This window comes from Saccopteryx bilineata, chromosome 1, assembly GCF_036850765.1.
Source record: "Saccopteryx bilineata isolate mSacBil1 chromosome 1, mSacBil1_pri_phased_curated, whole genome shotgun sequence".
Lineage (NCBI taxonomy): Eukaryota > Metazoa > Chordata > Mammalia > Chiroptera > Emballonuridae > Saccopteryx > Saccopteryx bilineata.
This window is the reverse complement of record NC_089490.1, coordinates 285,333,916-285,352,228: the sequence shown is the minus strand read 5'-3', so window position 1 is coordinate 285,352,228 and position 18,313 is coordinate 285,333,916. Positions and strand designations below refer to the sequence as shown.

Below are 18,313 nucleotides of genomic sequence, written 5' to 3'. Positions count from 1 at the left end.
TTATTGAGTGAATATGACTGTATAATCCGTGATCCAGATCAAGAAATTAAACAATAGTAACATTGAGAAGCTCCTCTCTTGCCCATAAACTATCATGACTAACTCTGATTTGTAAAATCATTGTTTTGCCTGTTCTGAACTTAATGTAAATCAAGTCATATAAGCATTAGTCTTTTGGGTTGTGTTTCTTTTAATATTATATTTGTCACACTCAGCTGTGTTATTAATATAACAGTCATTTGCTTTTCCCTATTATTTAGTGCTTTTAGTATCATATTTAAAACATATTTTTGTACTCAACTTTTTTATCTCAAGGTCATAAATGCAATCACTAATATTATTTTATATATACTTAATTCTTAACTTTAAGTATTTAGAATTATAAGTGTAACTGGGATTGTCTTCAATGAGTAGTATGACACTTTAATACATAGAAGTCAAAGTTCATTTTTATCTATACGATTATTCAACTGACACAAAATTATTTATTTAAAAATTATCCTTTGTTCATTTTAAACATTCAGATTTGTAAATACAGCTAAGATCATCTTTAACGTATAGTATGAGACTAAAGTGTAGAGAAGTCAGAGTTAATTTTTATCCATATGGTTATCCAACTGACATAAATCATTTAATTAAAAAATTATAATTTGAAGTATCACCATTTAAGTAAATAGAACATTAAAGTGTTCAAGGGTTGTAAAGATATTAATTCTTTCAAAATTCATCATAATGATCAGAGCAATTTGAATAATTGAATATTCCAGCAAGTTGTTTGTAGAACTTGGCAATCTAAACCTAAAATGTGTGTGAAAATAAAGAGCCAAAAGAGTCCCAGGGGTCCCCAAACTACGGCCCGCGGGCCACATGCGGCCCCCTGAGGCCATTTATCCGGCCCCTGCTGCACTTCCGGAAGGGGCACCTCTTTCATTGGTGGTCAATGAAAGGAGCACATTGACCATCTCATTAGCCAAAAGCAGGCCCATAGTTCCCATTGAAATACTGGTCAGTTTCTTGATTTACATTTACTTGTTTTTTATTTTAAATATTGTATTTGTTCCCATTTTGTTTTTTTACTTTAAAATAAGATATGTGCAGTGTGCATAGGGATTTGTTCATAGTTTTTTTTATAGTCCGGCCTTCCAACGGTCTGAGGGACAGTGAACTGGCCCCCTGTGTAAAAAGTTTGGGGACCCCTGCTCTAGACAATCTTAAAAAGAAGAGCCAATTTCAAAGACTGACACTGCACATAGAAAGACCCATAAAGATTTATAGTAATAAATGCAGGGTGGTACTGGTGAAATGACAAATAGTCCATTAGGAACAAATAGAGAGTACAGAAACAAAGCCACACATCCATGATTGTTCTATTTATGACCAAGAGGATGTTACAGTACAATGGAGAACCTGCTGCAAATTTTTACCAAAACACTTACGCTAAATCAATTCATTCCAGATGAATTGTAGATTTAAGTATGAAAGGTTGAAACAATAAATTTTTTAGAAAAAAAAAACAAAACAGCATGGCTTCCTTAAATGATGTTAAAAATTTCTTAAATAGAAGTTTAAAAAGTGATAGCCTGAAATGAAAAGGCCACATTATGGAAATAAAATGGCAGGCTTTCTAGTGGAAAAAAACATTAACAAAACATATATTAGAAAAAAATAACAAATTGAGATGATAAAAAAGAATAATATTTACAAAACAATGAAACAAAGACAATTGAGTTAATAGAAAAATATTTCAACAAACTTTGAAAAAAATCTGAATGGCCAACACACACATGAGAAATTGTTTTATCTTATTAGTAATTGATAAAATTAAAGCAACAAGATACACTGTACATCCATTTAAATGGCTAAAATTCAATGTAGTCAAAAATTACATTTTGACAGGATGTGAAGGAATTCTATTTTTATGTGCCACTGATGAGAGTATAAATTTGTCCAACCTCTTTGGAAAACATTTATCAGTGTCTGTTAAAGCTAAACCTGCCAATCCAATAGGTATGTACCCAACAAATAAATATGTTTACTGAAAGACATGTACTAAAATGTTCATTGCATTCCCAAATTGTAAACGCCAACAGCTATCTACAGAAGAATGATTAAATTAGAATATACTCTCATAATACTCAGTATTAAAAATGAATAACTAGTCACAAAAACATGATGAATCTCACCAATTAGCACTATGCGAAAAAAAGTGAAACATACACAAATGTGTACTGTATGGCTCCATTTATATAAAGCTCAAAATTTGACAAATCTATGTTGTTTGAAGACAGCACATTGGCTACCTTTTGGGTGAATAATGACAAGAGTGGGGCTCCAGGAGAGTCTATGGAGTAATGCAATATTTTGTGTTGTTCATAGTTCTGGTCACACACGTTGTTCACTTTATAAAATTCATTAAACTGTTCGCTTGTGATTTGTGCACTTCTCTGAAAACATTTTACATTATTAAAATCTCACTATAAAAACTAGTACAACCTATTTAGATTTTTATATTGGCTCCTTTGGTATTTATTTTAGCATCAGTGTAAAAACTTGAAGAAGCTGTCACCGTTTTAGGCCAGGGTATCACTTTGAGAATTCCAGAGCATATGGTAGGTGCCATTGTCAAAGTTGGATACTTGATGCTTTGGTCACTCAGGAAAGAATGGTCTAAACTCTATGCATTCTAACATGTTGACATTTGACATGACAGTCATCACAATCACATATTAATGGTTTATTAAATCTTTACATTCAAAAACTTAGACAGTAGAACTTGAAATAATTTCACAGCTCCCTTTTTATTCCTCTTTGAAATCTAGCTACTTAGCCAGTGATTTCTAATAAAGGAGAACCTTCACAACAAAAAAAAGAATGCATGTAGTATTTTCCAAGTGTTAACTTCCATGGGAGATATTACAAAGGCATTGGTTACACATGGAACAGTATAATTTTTATTTGACCGAAGCATAAAGTATCTGTCTCCTTTAAGGAAGATTCCATGTTAATTCAGATGAAGCCAGCACTCTCCAGATGGGTTTTGGCAAGGCAGCATGATAACAGCATGGAACCAGCCTCAGCGTTCTGTGAACATATTCATAGCAGCCTCGTGCAAGTCCCAGGACTGCTGGGCCAACAGCTGCTCACTACCAGCGAAGCTCCTCTTATTATGGAGCCCTCTTTTCTTGGTCTCCATATAATCTTTTTATAGTAGAGGCTCCACTGCCACAGAGCTCATTGCAATTAAAGGATTGATTGAGCCAACAACTATTGAACACAAATAGCACTAGAGTAGTAGAAACATCATACATGTAAAAACAGTAATCGTGCATATCAATATAGAAGAGATAGTTCAATTACAAACAAATCAAATTATGGCCAGTATGCTTGAACAATGTGAATTGACCAAAAAACTCATTGTAAACCTGTAAAAAGTAAATGTATATATTAGAGTGCTTAAAGAAACACAAAATGTTTTTAAAGCACACTTCATATACTCTTTGTAAATCTGAAGAGCATTTAAACTGTATCCCTAAATATTTTATGATTTCTTTCACAGTGAGTCATGAGAAAATAGGTTTTGTACACTTAGTTTGAAAGTAAATACAGTTTAGAACTGATCAGATCATAGTACTAGAAATCAGGAAACATTGATTTCTAAGTGTATCATTGATTACCTGGGTGACTTTAGACAAGTCACTGCTGTGTAAAATGGAGATAATAGCTGTTCTGTCACCTCAGAGTGCTGAGAGAGCGCAAGAAGTAATGTGAAAGCCCTTTATATATAGTAAAAAGCTATATAAAGTTAATTTTTTTTTGTATTTTTCTGAAGCTGGAAATGGGGAGAGACAGTCAGACAGACTCCCGCATGCGCCTGACCAGGATCCACCCCGCATGCCCACCAGGGGCGATGCTCTGCCCCTCCTGGGCATCGCTCTGTTGCGACCAGAGCCACTCTAGCGCCTGGGGCAGAGGCCAAGGAGCCATCCCCAGCGCCCGGGCCATCTTTGCTCCAATGGAGCCTTGGCTGCGGGAGGGGAAGAGAGAGACAGAGAGGAAGGAGAGGGGGAGGGGTGGAGAAGCAAATGGGCATTTCTCCTGTGTGCCCTGGCCGGGAATCGAACCCGGGACTTCTGCACTCCAGGCCGATGCTCTACCACTGAGCCAACCAGCCAGGGCTAAAGTTAAGTTCTTAATATGTGGTTATAATAAAGGTAATTACCTTTGAATAATCTATATTTATATTTCTGAAACTACTGATAAAATTGATACATAAGACTAAATCAACATTTTCAACATTTTTTTCAATTTCAGAAACTTTTTATGTATAAAATACTCTTATCTTTTGTTAATATAGCTTTCTTTTAGTTCTTACCATGTAAAATCTTCATATTGTGGCTGCCTCATATGCATATATATATTTCTATTTTTGTAATGTCTATATTTCAGGGCCTTGAGTATATAGCAATCTTTTATTTTTCTTAATATATTCTCTCTAAAAATCTTCACAATTAATGTCTTTTGGTCCCAACATAATACTTAACTCTCTTGATTTATAACCTACAAAAAAACCCAAACATATTTTCTATAATCTTGCATACATTTACCAAGATTTCCAGAATGCTTTAGATGGAATTGACATATTTGTAATAAACATATATAAGAAGGATCATTGCAACTCTCTCTCTCTCTTACACACACACCCACACACACAGCAGTAAGTAGTAAGAAAATAGTTCTTTTCTTCTAAAATACATGTCCAGTCAGCCTTGCAGGTAGCAATGTTATCTTTTTTTTTTTTTTTTTTTTTTTGCTTATTATACAAAAAGGACTATCCAGAAAATGTAATTTAATTTTTTAATTAAACCTTCATTTCTATTCAGTTGAACACTACACCTTCTTCAGTGCTGAAACATAATAAGAAGGAAGCAATTTCAAACGTGCTTAAAAGTCATGCACTGCTCCAAAGTAGAACTAGTTTCCATAGCAACTGGCATACCACTCTTTATTTATTCCAAATACTAAATGACAAATCAAAAGTGCAGCTGTAATATCGAGGGATTCTATTTCTCCTAACACAATACAAAGCTACAAATACCTCTACTAGCATAGCTATTGCTTCTGATAACCTAATAAATGAAAAAAGTAGGCTTTCAAAATGTAGTCTATGGCTGCAGTTTTCTACAGTGTGATGACTGTCACAATAACCTTGACTTCTTCTATTCTGTAAAATGCCCTTGGGTGAGAAAGCAAAACAGAAGGCATTATTTTCATGATGTTAGATATTTTACACTGCAAATGAGATTTGTCTTAACCTAAGAAGCAAATCAAATTCCCAATTACATCATCTAATAGCTACTGCTGGGAGACACTGTCAACAGGATTATTGATTTGGAAACCCAACATCTGCAAACCAGGACCCCGGCCTATTATGCTAAACAAAAGCTTGAAGGCTCAGCTGGCTCTTTTTTGCTGTCTTCATCATGCTTTAGATTAAATGAGCTCCAGCCAAGGAGACAGGAAAAGAGGGTGGTAATGGTCCATCAAGTTAGTTAGTGGCCAGATTGGTGAACATCAGTCTTAGCTAGTACAAAGCCTTCACTTCCTCACACTCATTCACATGAAATCCTTCTCTTGCGTGTTCAAATACACAGGCATATGCGCTCACACACACACACTCCTTCCTTGAACATGAGAGTTTCAGTGCTTTAGAAAAAAAAGAATGTCTGTCCCTTTCACATTTCCACTTATTTGTAAATCCTCTCACAAAATGTGAATACTACACAAACGTAAGTATACTTTTACATAGAGACAGAGAATATATAATCTTGCACCATTCTCTCCTAAAACCTGACAATTTATAGTCAGAAATATCAGTATCTTTATTCATCATATTATTTACAAATATGCTTAAAGATTTAAGTGTAAGTCATCAGCATACCTCTAAGGAGATTGTGATTGATAATCAACAAAACAAAAATATTGTTTATTTGCCAATTGGAAAGTTAAAATTACTAATTAACACACACACGCACACACACACACATATTTGTAGTTCTTATTCTCTACAATAAAGACTGGGTCCCCTCCTGGAAAACCACAGGCTATGGTCTGTTGTTGTTTCCTGCCTGCTTGTGCACAGTGAGAAAGCATGGTTCATGCTTGTGTCTGCATTACAGAACCAAGATCATTTCACCCACTTTGTCTGCAAGATGGTTCTTTATTCAAATGAACACAGTAATGAATAGAACTATTTCATCAGTGAGTTCATCTCCTCATGATTTTCAACATCACCATTCTTTGACACCTCTACTTGTTTCTGTCACATGAATAAAGACACGTAAAATAAATTTTGAGAGGTTTAAAAATGACTCACCCAAAGTCCAAATTATGCCAAACTATATAGATTCCTTAATAAACACTAATTTGAATAAAACTTCTCTTTTTAAAAATAGATATACAAGACCAAAGCCATCACTAAATTTATTTAAACTTATAATTAACAAAGTCTGACACAAAGATTTAGCAAAATATTAATTATATGTTAATCAGATTATCAACTATTAATTTATTGCTAAAATCATGTGCTAAAATTTAATCAAATAGCAATAGATAAATCAACTTGTCTTATAATTAGCTAAAAACTATAAAAGAACTCAATACTTAGCAATGTTTTAAAAATTAACCACCCACTCTCACTCAATAGAATACCATTATACTATTTAAATATATTAAAATGAATGAAAATAGATATAAAATTCCAGGCACGAACATTTTACAAAAGCAAAACTGAAATTTACTTTCAAGCTGTCTATTTTAAAATGGATAATTGTAAACAAGAAGGTATTGTAATTTAAACAAGATTGGCATATTTAACACAAAGAAGAAATTTTTCAATTAATAAATGAAAAAAAAATTGAACATGAAAAGTTGATACTAAGCAAGACTTCCTTTTAGAGTCATTTAAGCTGAGGCACTTTAAGTCAGAGAAGACTTTGGTATCAATTCTTGCTCTAGCACAAAGAAGCTTGCTTTGCTTGAGCAAATTATTAAACTTCTCATCATTGGCCTCCTCCTCTGTGATGTGGGGTAAGCAGTATCTGTCCTATAGTGTTATTGTGATGAGTAAGTAAAGAAATATAAATAAATCATCTCTGTAGTGCGTAGTTTACAGTAGGCTTAACAACTTTATTGCAAAAAAACTGGACAACTAAAATGTTAAAGATAGTTCTTACAGTAAGAAAAAGAATATGTCAGCATCATTTGAACATATTTGAAGAAATAAGGAGGTTCTGGAATAGCATATAGATAGGTAAACACAAAAGGCATTTTTAATTTCTTTGTTTTCATTCCTTAACTTATTGGAAAGTACATTGACTATTTAAAAAATAATAATTAATTAATACTAATAAAATTGTGGAGTTTATAACATCTAAAAATAAAATAGATAACAACAATAACAAAAATGAAATGTAAAAAATAGAAGTATACTTTTAAAATAATTACACTATGATGTATATATTTTATTAAGATAGCTTGTGTACCTTGTAGGTCCTAGAGCAATCACTGAAAGAATAAAATAAAGAGGTATAGATATATAAGTTAGTGGTAGAAAAAATGAAATCCACCCAATAATTAATTCAAAATAAGACAAAAAAAGAGGGAAAAGGGAACAAGGAACACATGATATGAGAAGGAAACACATATGATGATAAAATTACATTCAACCATACTGATGATTATATTAAATGTAAATAGACTAAACACTACACTGCAATTAATAAACAGGTGATCAGATTAAATTTCTTTTAAAAAAGCAAGAGAAGAATATAGGCTATCCACAAGAAACTCATTTTACATATGAAAACATAAGGATGTTAAAGTAAAAGAATAGCAAAAGTCATAGCATTCAGACACTAATTAAAGAAAGCTTGGGAGGCTTACATCAAAGTAAACTTTAGAACAAGGAATATCACAAGAATAAAGAGGAGCATTTCATGGAAATATATGACCAATTCACCAGGCAAAGTTAAGAATCCCAGAGATAAATTTACTTAATAAAAAATTCATTTTCTCTCTGTATCATCTCTATACATACATAATTATTTATATTATTAGATAATATAATAAATGTCTCATTATTATTTCTCAATGAAATACCTTAAAGTATTAATAATTAACTATACACTACAGTACAGAATTTTATACTAAAGGTAGCCCCGACATGTTAATTAAAAGGTCAAATAAATCTAGATGTCAAATCAATTTGAAAAGATTAAGGAGAAACAATGACTATATCATGGACATTGACCTCTTTTCCCTTACATTATCAAATAAAAAAAATTACACCAGCTAACACAACAATAAATGTACAGTGTAAGTAAATCAAAATTACATTATTTTTGTCAGATTGTTAAAATATATATATATATTTGGTCTACCACAAAAACAGAAGTTTAGTAATTTGTTTATGTGTGTCATGAGATGAAAAAGGTTGATAATTGCTGTCAAAGGCATTAAAAGATAATAAGAAAATACTAGAAATAATTGATGCCACCAAATTTAACAACTTGAGATGCAATAGTCAAAGTTTCTGAAGCCACAAACAACCAAAGTTCCCTTAAGAAATAAATACCTAAATAACATCATATCTATTACAAGAATTGAATTCATAATTGAAAAACCTTCCCACAAAAAAAACTCCACATCCAGGCAGCTTCTCTATGAACTCTACAATTCACTTCAAGAAGAAAAAAATACAGCCAGTCTTACAGAAAGTTTTTTTAAAACTAGAAGGAAATACTTAACAGTTTATATTATGATGTCAAAATTTTATTGGCATCAAAACAAGAATGTCATTTTTAAAGAGAGAGACCCTGGCCTGTTGGCTCAGTGGTAGAGTATTGGCCCAGCATGTGGATGTCTGGGGTTCAATTCCCAGTCAAGGCGCACAGGAGAAGCGACCATATGCTTTCCACCCCTCCCCCTCTGGCTTCTCTCTCTCTCTCTCTCTCTCTCTCTCTCTCTCTCTCTCTCTCTCTCTCTCTCTCTCCTGCAGCCATAGTTGTATTGAGGAGAGTTGGCCCAGGCTCTGAGGATAGTTACATGGCCTCCACATCAGGCGCTAAAAGATGTGTCTGGTTGCAACAGAGCAAGGCCTCAGACAAGCAGAGTATCTAATATCTACCCTAGCGAGTTTGCCAGGTGATCCTAGTTGGGTCACATGTGGGAATCTGACTCTGCCTCCTCTCCTCTAACTGAATAAAAAAGAGAGAGAGACCAACATCCCATATAAATATATATATACAAATATTCTAAGCTCACTTTACCAATAATCTAGTTATATATAAAAATAATAATACATCATGACCAACTAAGTTTTAATGTCAATAATTAGTAATTTAATGATATATTGTATTATTTTAAATATCAATCGAATGTACTTCCAAATCTTATTATCAGGCTGAAAAATAAAAAACATACAACTCAATAAATAACAAAAATTCTTTGAAAAAATATTAAAAGCATTCATAATTTTTAGTTAAAAAACAAAACAAAACGAAAAACTCAGAATAGTACAATATAAATAGAAAAAAATTTTCTTCACTTGATAAAAAATATCTAGAAAACCACAATGACATTGCACTTAATTGTGAAGTAGAAAAGTCTTTTCTTATGAGACCCAGAACAAGATAATGATGTTCACTATCATCATTTCTTGTGAGTTAAGTAGTTTTGTAAGAACACCAGTCAAATTGGAACAGGGCACACCCTAAGAGCCTCATTTTAACTGTGTTACCACTTTAAAGGCTCTATCTTCAAATATAGTTATTTTCTGAAGTACTAGTAGTTAAATCTTCATCATATGAATTTGAGGACACTATTCAGTTCATAACAGCTGTATTTAAAATATATATTTCTACTTTATCTTAAAATGAACCATAGACCAAAATTTAAATAAAATAACTATAAAATGCATAGACAAAAATAAGAGATGGTTTTATAATGTTAGATAGGCAAAAATAAAGACACAAAACATGACAAATAAAATTAAAAAGTTAATAAATTTTATTTTATTCTATCTAAAATGTTAGGTGTTTGAAAGGCAATGTTAAGAAAATAAAAAGGCAAACCTGAGTCAGAAGCAAATATATCTAAAACTGAATTCTGATAAAAGACTTGTTCCAGAATATTGAAAAAAATGTTTACATTGCAAAATTAAGAAAAAAGAAACAACAGCCCAGTGAAAAACAATCAATAAGTTTGGTCTGCCATTTTATCAAAAAAATGTTTATGAATGGTCAAGGTGTACATGAAAAGATACTCAGCATTATTGTTATTATGAAAATGCAAATTAAAATAATATTAGGATAAATGATAAGATATGCATCAACTAGAATGACTTAAAAGTTAAAACAGCGACAAAATCAAATGTAGTTAAGGATGTGAAACAACTGGAATATCTATACATTACTGGTGGGAATACAAATAATATACTTGGGAAACCATTTAAAAGTTTCTTATAAAGTTGAAGATAACACCATCATATGACCCAAAAAAACACATTCCTAGAAATGACTCAAGAAAAATGTATAACATATGTTCACAAAAATACTTTTACATTCATGTTCATAGGTGTGTTTATAATAATTAAAATTGGAAATGAACCAAATATCTATCAACTAGCAATTAGATTAACAAAATGATATATTCACAGTGGAATACTAATCTGCCTTCACAAGGAATATAGTATAGACACATGCACAAATTAAATGAATCTCAAAATAATATTGCTAAGAAAAGATAAATACAAAATGTTATATACTTTATGATTAGGTTAAAGTAAATTCTAGAAAAGGCAAAAGTATAGTGATAAAATATTAATGTCTGTCTAAGGTTATGAATATAAGAAAAGACTGATAGAGAAACACACAAAACTTTTTGGAGTGATTGAAATTTTCTATCTTTTGAAAGTTATTGTGGGTACAAGGATGTAGATATTAGTCAATACTCATCAAATGTTGCAATCATTGAATTTTTGAGTTGAGCTCAAAGGATAGGCAAGGTGTATGAAATTATTTTCCTATTCTTAAAGCTTATCCTCATACATGTAGACTCATGCAACAGAGTACACATGGCACTGAGTTAGCACATTTGTTACCCAAAGTATCAAATAGATAAAAAAAAGTTTACATGCTCAAGCTTACCATGGTGCCAACAGCTGAGAAAGTAGTACTTTATTTGAGGGCATTGTGGAGTGTTGATGGTCAAATAATCTTTTGATAGAGGTCACTTTAGACCACCAATTCTTGAGTCCTCCAACTAATAGAATAGAAATACCAAGGAAGGAATTTTGAAGGGGATGAAGTCCCAGGATTATAGTAAATGGGGTAGAGAAAGGGTATTATACTCTGTTACCTGCAGCTCCATTTCCTCCTAGACTGGTATAACCTCAGAAATAAAAATTATTTAAATTACACTGGTGAGTATTATGCTAAGTGAAATAAGACATTCAGAGGAAAACAAATATCATATGACCTCTTACATGTGGAATCTAACGAACAAAATAAACTGATAAAGAAAATACAAAAAGACTTATAGACACAGGGAACAGACTGATATTTTCAGGAGTGGGGGAAGAGCTGAGTGAAAAGGTGAAGGGATTAAGAAGTACAAATTGGTAATTACTATATAGTCATAGGATGTAAATTATAGCATAAGGGATATACTTAATAATATAATAACTATCTACAGGGCCAGGTGGGTACTTAAAATATCAGGAGACTACTCTGTAAAGTACATGACTACCTAACCACTTTGCTATATATCTGAAACTAATACAGAACAATATTGAATATAAACAATAACTGAAAAATAAAAATGTTTAACTGTAAAACAATAAAAGAATTTACCTACTTAAAAACAAAAGAGTTTGTTAACATAGTATCTGCAAATCTTTTAAAATAGATTGAAATTTATGTACATAATTACATTTTTTCCTGGTTATAAAATAATGTATCAGTAAGTTTCATTTGTCTTGAAGGCATCTATGACCTAAAAAAAAGAACTACTATGCAAGACAATTGGTATTTGTTCATAATGAAATGGGAAACCACTTTAAATCTCATTTTTATTTGTATCAATCAGCATTTTGTGCCTTCATGCTAAAAAAGTTGGAACACTGCCTAAATTGTTAAGTGTGGTTTTAATATAAATTTAAACCTATCCATTAGTCAAAATAATGAAATATAATAATAATGTTAGCAAACATTTTATAGCAAATACCATCTACTAGACAATGTTCTAAGTGTTTTATACCTATCATTTCATCTACCTATCACAACAACCTTAGAGACTAGGTTCCCATAATCATTCTCTTTCGTAGATGAAGATATGAGCATTTAAATGGCTTGCCAAGACCACACAACTAACAAGTGTGACTGCAGTATTACTGAAGCCAGGATTCAAACCTAGCCATTCTTGTTCTACAGGCTGCTTTAAACCACCACATAAAGTTGTCTTTTAAAGTCTATATGCTTAGAAAATTGACATCAATTTTTTAAATCAATTTGGTCATTAGAATGCAATTTACTTAGATTAATGCTGTAATAGGTGTTATCACTTGTACTGACAAGCATTTTCAGCTTCAGTAAACAACTTTGATTTTCAAGAAATTTACATTGATTTTTAAGTATTTCTTCTATTAGAAAAGATGAAATGGTGTGATTCTTTATGTTTTGCATTATAGCATAGTCATATGTTAATTTAGATTGGTTCTTTACTATATATAATACTTTATACATTTGAGACTAAATTAACAGCTACATAGGTTCACTTATAGCTCTTAGTCTTTATGAGATTAATGTATTATTTTTTTCATCTGTTCTCTGAGAACCAAATTGTTTCATTTTCTTTACATACAGTTTGGATAATGGCCATATCCTTTAGTTGATGATAGTTTTTTAAAGGATAATATAGCTGTCTTAGAGCTGCAAATCCCATAATATGGAATGAGCACAATTTAAGGCAATGACTGACTTTCTAAGGCTTGATATACTCATACAGTAGAAGCTGAAAAATTCTCCCCCCTTGTCAAAATTGTTTCATATGTTAAGTATCTATTTAGATGATGGCAATATAGTATGTAACTAAGATATATTTTCTGGTTTCTATTTAAAAGTCTTCAAGAATTTTTGGTTTAAGTTTTCATTATGTGAAATATGAGATATAATATTTTGAGGACTTTCTTGCATTTGAGACATCATGAAGATCAATTTTTACCACTAGTAAGACTTAATATTTTAAAGAGCTTGAATTTAGAGAACATCTGAGATTAGTCCACAAATGTCTAAGAAATCACCTTTCTAATTATTATAATAATACTAATACTTTACAAATTAGAGGCAAATATGTTATTTATCCAAAAGATAAGAAAGTTATAAAATGGTTTTTTTTTAAATCCTTATACAGTCTAAAATCTGTGGCCTTCATTTATAAAACTAAAAAATAATTGAAAAGTGATGGAAGAGATCTTATAGATTACCTCAAGTAGACTGAAATCTGGAAATTAATGCTATATTTGGGTATGTAATTCTAACAGAGATAGCGTCCCAATTCCAAATGGAAACAACAGGCTACATACATATATACATTTTTTTGTTGTTTTTGTAAAGAACCACCAGTTTACCTGGTTCAGTCCTTTTATTGTATAGATAAGAACACTGGTCCAGACAAAGGAAGTTTTATTTAGCACAGAGTAAAATTGCCAATCGAGAAAAAAAGAACACTGAAATTCTTTGACTTCTAACAAGTTTGAGTCAAGGCTAAAAATAAAAATTGTTTCCCACAGTCTCAGCCAATAGCAAAAAGCTTCCTAGGTGGTATGACAAAGTAACTGTGTGATCTGGGTCTCATGTTTCCTTCTCCCCTGCCTGGATCTCACTATTACTATAAACTTTAGCTGCAGAAAATACGCCTGTTCTTTTAAATTTTATCCCCTATTGCAGTATATGAAAATTTGAAGCAGATTTTGAATTTTCAAAACTAAGCCCAGTTAAGAATTAAAGACAATGGAGAATCCATCACATAAGAATACTGCTTTCAAAGTAATAATGGAGAAACTGCTTTACAAGATAGGAAGGGAAAATATGAAGTCATTCTAAGATGTATAAGATAGAGTTTGGAAAACATCCCAAACTCCAAATCATGGCACACATAGTGCATCAGTAACTCAGGACTGGCCCTGCTCCCTTCCCAAGCCCTGCACCTCCAACTTGCTCTCTTTTCTCTTCTATAGTCAGTCTCTAATTGTTTGCCACAGTACCCATTGTCCCACATTTCTCATGATTGACAGTACACAGCATCTACCACACTGTGTCAGTCTTTTATTTATTTCTCATCCTTCCCATTAGACCTAAATTATCTTAAATTTAGAGATTAAAATTATATTTTTTATCTCTCCACACCCACCATGGGTTACAATAAAATGATGGCCACAAGTAGGTGCTTCTTATTTGGGAAACACAAAGTGTCATAAGAAGGCTATAGATAAAAATTTACCAGAGTTTACAGTTTGAAAACATTATTTAGGTGAGGAAGTGGAATAGGTCAGGAGTTGGAAAATCATAAGGGGTTTTGCTATAGGAAATGACGTTTGAGTTATGCTTCAGCTGATAGGACAACAATGGCATAAAGCAGTAGGAAATGGACTGGGAGAAAAGACTGACCCAAAGTAATCAGGAAAGTGTGTGTAAGAAAAATTACACTGTCTGGCTAGAACAATGGGAAGTGAGCAGAAGGAAAAAAAAGTTGATGCCAGCCTCTAGAATAACTTTAAGTTTAAAAATTAAAATTTATTTTGAATAATAGAAATAATAAAGTGTCCTTCAGGAAAATCAGTTTTGCAGAATTTTTAAAAACATGGCATAGGAGGACAGTTATTATTAACATGCAAAGCTAGTTACATCTGTGCCCTAAGGAAGCTAATAGCTGAATGAATTGCACCCTTTCAGTGACCAAGAGTCATGCTGAAAAGAAAGTAGAATTAAATTTGGAAGTCTTGATTTTGTTTTGAACTACTTTGTGAACTTCAGTGGGACTTATACCTAAGTTTTAGTCCTTTTAGGTTAACAAATATTTTGCTTGCACTACATGGTTGTTGAGGGAATCACATGAGAAAAAAAGATGAAACATTATACAAATCACAATTTACCCTAGAACTAATTGTTCTTGCAATACTGGTTTAATGAACCACAAAGCCTTTTGGACATATATGGAGTCCAGATTATAAAATTCTAAAACAAAGAATAGTTCTGATTCACATGTATAACAGTATGTCAAAATATATAGTTAATAAATCCAGCTTGATATCACACACATGAAAACAAACAATAGAGAACTCTATAGCTATACACTTTCAAATATTTTTAGGTATTATCATGTTACAAGATCAAATAATAAACATTTTCCTTAACATTTAGCTTTATTGTTCTATATTTAATTTTATTATAAAATGCATGTTTATCTCTCCAAATTGGCTAAATATTGTGAAACAATCTGGTAAATGCATCAGAAAATAATCTGGAATGCATAAGTATAATTTGTTCTTGGATGAATTTATTTCCAATGAAAATAAAATAAATATGAGACATGACCTGGAAGTGAGATTGTCATAGTTTGAAAGCAAATACTTAACAAAGCCAAATCTATTCTTCAACCAGATGTTCTTGTGACTAGAAACTGTCATAGTCTTATAATACTGTTATTCTTCTGTAACCAGAAATCATGATCATTTATTACTCCGGAATGTGTTGTAAAACTTTCAATGCATTACCAGACAAGTATAAAAATGAAAAATACCTCAAAATAACTATCGAATTCCATGACTAAGTATATTTTGCCTAATCTAGGGAGGGGTTTACAGAAGTTGACTCTTGAAAGCGGTCATTTAAGATGAGAAGTAAAAGATGAGGAGGTATTGGCTCTGTGAGTGTAAAGGAAGAAGGAAAAAATAGAACAGTAGAGCAGCCATGTTTCTGAGTGTCTCTGTAGTCGCTCACTACTGAAATGAGTAGAAAAGCAAAAATTATCAACCAGCTGAGGAATACCTTTCAGCATAAATGATAGAGACCAACCCAACCCTAATAGATTATCCAAGAAAAGCCTTTTAATATTTAAGATAAGTTTTAAAAATTACCAAGGCAGGTAAAAAAACAAAGACAAAAGAAAGACTATTGCAGGAAAGAAAAACCTTGAAAAAAACAAGAATCAGTACCTTCAGAGACTCTGAGATATTGAAAACATTTTTTAAAATAAAAAAAGTATCCTATGACAGTTATGAATGGGAGACTTCAGATATGTGATTATAAAAAAGATGAAATCAACTGCATTGGAAATACAACTGGGATTAATGGAATAAATAAATAGAGGGAGGAAATAATCAGTGTGGAAGGCAAAGTACAAAAGAGAGAGGAGAATGGCTTGGTATCATGGGGGAGTAACCAAATAGAATTTTAAGATTAAGAGGGCCTCATCTTCAGTTTTAAAGCTATTTATATTGCTACAGTGCTAATCTGTCTTGTATGATCAAATACTAGATTACTAACCACATAGCCAACGTTTGCTAATTTGTTTTTATCTCTCGGTCAAGGAAAATAGCAGAGTCCCACATATGGATCTAGACCCAGCAGCAAAAGGGAACATTACCCGTTTCTAAAGTGAGGCACTATTGGAAAGCAAAAGCATTGAGCCAGCGTTGGTCATGAGAAGTTTTTTGGAAACACACTGACCTCTTAGGAAAGAACTAAGCTTTTAACAAGTCATGGTTTACCATTCTAGAAACAAAATTTCTTTATTAAGGAGCAAGAGTGTCATAGAAGAGAGAAAGATGAAGAACATTAAAAATTTAGACATTACTGGATGGTTAATGGTAATTTTTAAAGCAGCAACTTTTTAAATTTTGGAGTTTGGTTGTTTGCTTTAATACACTATCCTCAATATCATGAATATATTTTTAGATCCCAGTCTACAGATAAGGAAACTATCTGTAGTAAGAGGCTATTACAGTAGGGATAGAATAAAAAGTAAACATATTTGAGGTTTGGAAAGCTGGAGCCAATATATGTGGGACTGAGTGACATAAGAAGGAAAAGTGAGAAAATAACATGGAATTGTGTGCAGACTTTCAGCTCCTGGATAACTAGCAGGGACTGCCAGTGTCCCAGCATTTATTTGATGACTCTCGAGCCATCTGTTCAGCTGACTCATGGCTACCTGGAAAACCAGCTACATTAACCAGCTTCCTTTGAAACTTGTTGTGAGCATGTGACCAAGTTTTGGCCAACAGGCTATAAGCAAAAGTGGTGTGTGCAACACACTGTAAGTGTCTTTAATAGAGCAGATATAGTCTTCCTTCTGTATGGAGTCTGGAATCATGATGCATTTTCAGGACCTTCACCAGCTGTGTGTGACAATACTAACCAGGAAAACAACATGAGTGGCAGAGGAGGCCCTGGCCGGTTGACTCAGTGGTAGATGATCAACCCAGTATGTGGATGTCCTGGGTTTGATTCCTAGTCAGGGCACACAGTAGAGGCAACTGTTTGCTTCTTTTCCCTTCCCCATCCCTTTCTTTCCCTCTCTCTCTTCTCCTCCCCCAGCCATGGCTCGATTGGTTCAAGTGCATCTGCTGGGAACTGAGGATGGCTCCATGGAGCCTCTGCCTCAGGCACTAGAAATAGTTCAGTTGTGAGCGACCTCAGATGGGCATAGTTATCGGCCCCAGACAGGGATTGCCAGGTAGATCCTGGTCAGGGTGAATGTGGTTGTCTATCTTCCCTACTTTCTCTTAAAAAAAAAAAGAGTGGCAGAAGAATGAAATGGAAGAAAATGTTTTCTAAAAAATGTATAAACCTGTCATAAAACCCAGAACTGCTGACTTCAGACCTTTGTGTATGACAGAATAAAATCTAAGATGAATAAACCAACATCAATTGGGTTTTCTGTCATTTTTATCACCTGAACTAAGGCAGCCATCTCTATTTTATGATGATGTTGTTCATTGCTAGAAACTACATTCTAAAAAGGCATTTCTCAAGGAAAGAAAAGGAGTCCAATTTTGAATGTACAGAATTTAAGTTGCTTGTGAAACATTGAGATAGAGATATCAATTAGATGAGAAGAAGACTAAAAAAATGGGGCAGGGGAAGAAATAATCTGGTACAGACATGGAAGCCAAAAGGGAGAGAAAATATAGTAGCAAATAAACCAGGATGTTTGGACAGTACAAAACCAAGATGGTAGTCTGTTTCAAGAATCA

General features: G+C 32.7%; 1 non-coding gene across 1 annotated transcript; it reads right to left on the bottom strand.

Moving 5' to 3' along the window:
* Positions 1-4,100: 4,100 nt before the first annotated feature.
* On the bottom strand, positions 4,101-4,176 carry TRNAS-GGA (transfer RNA serine (anticodon GGA)). Its single transcript has one exon. It is a non-coding gene; the product is annotated as a tRNA-Ser (tRNA).
* Between the last annotated feature and the right edge of the window lie 14,137 nt (positions 4,177-18,313).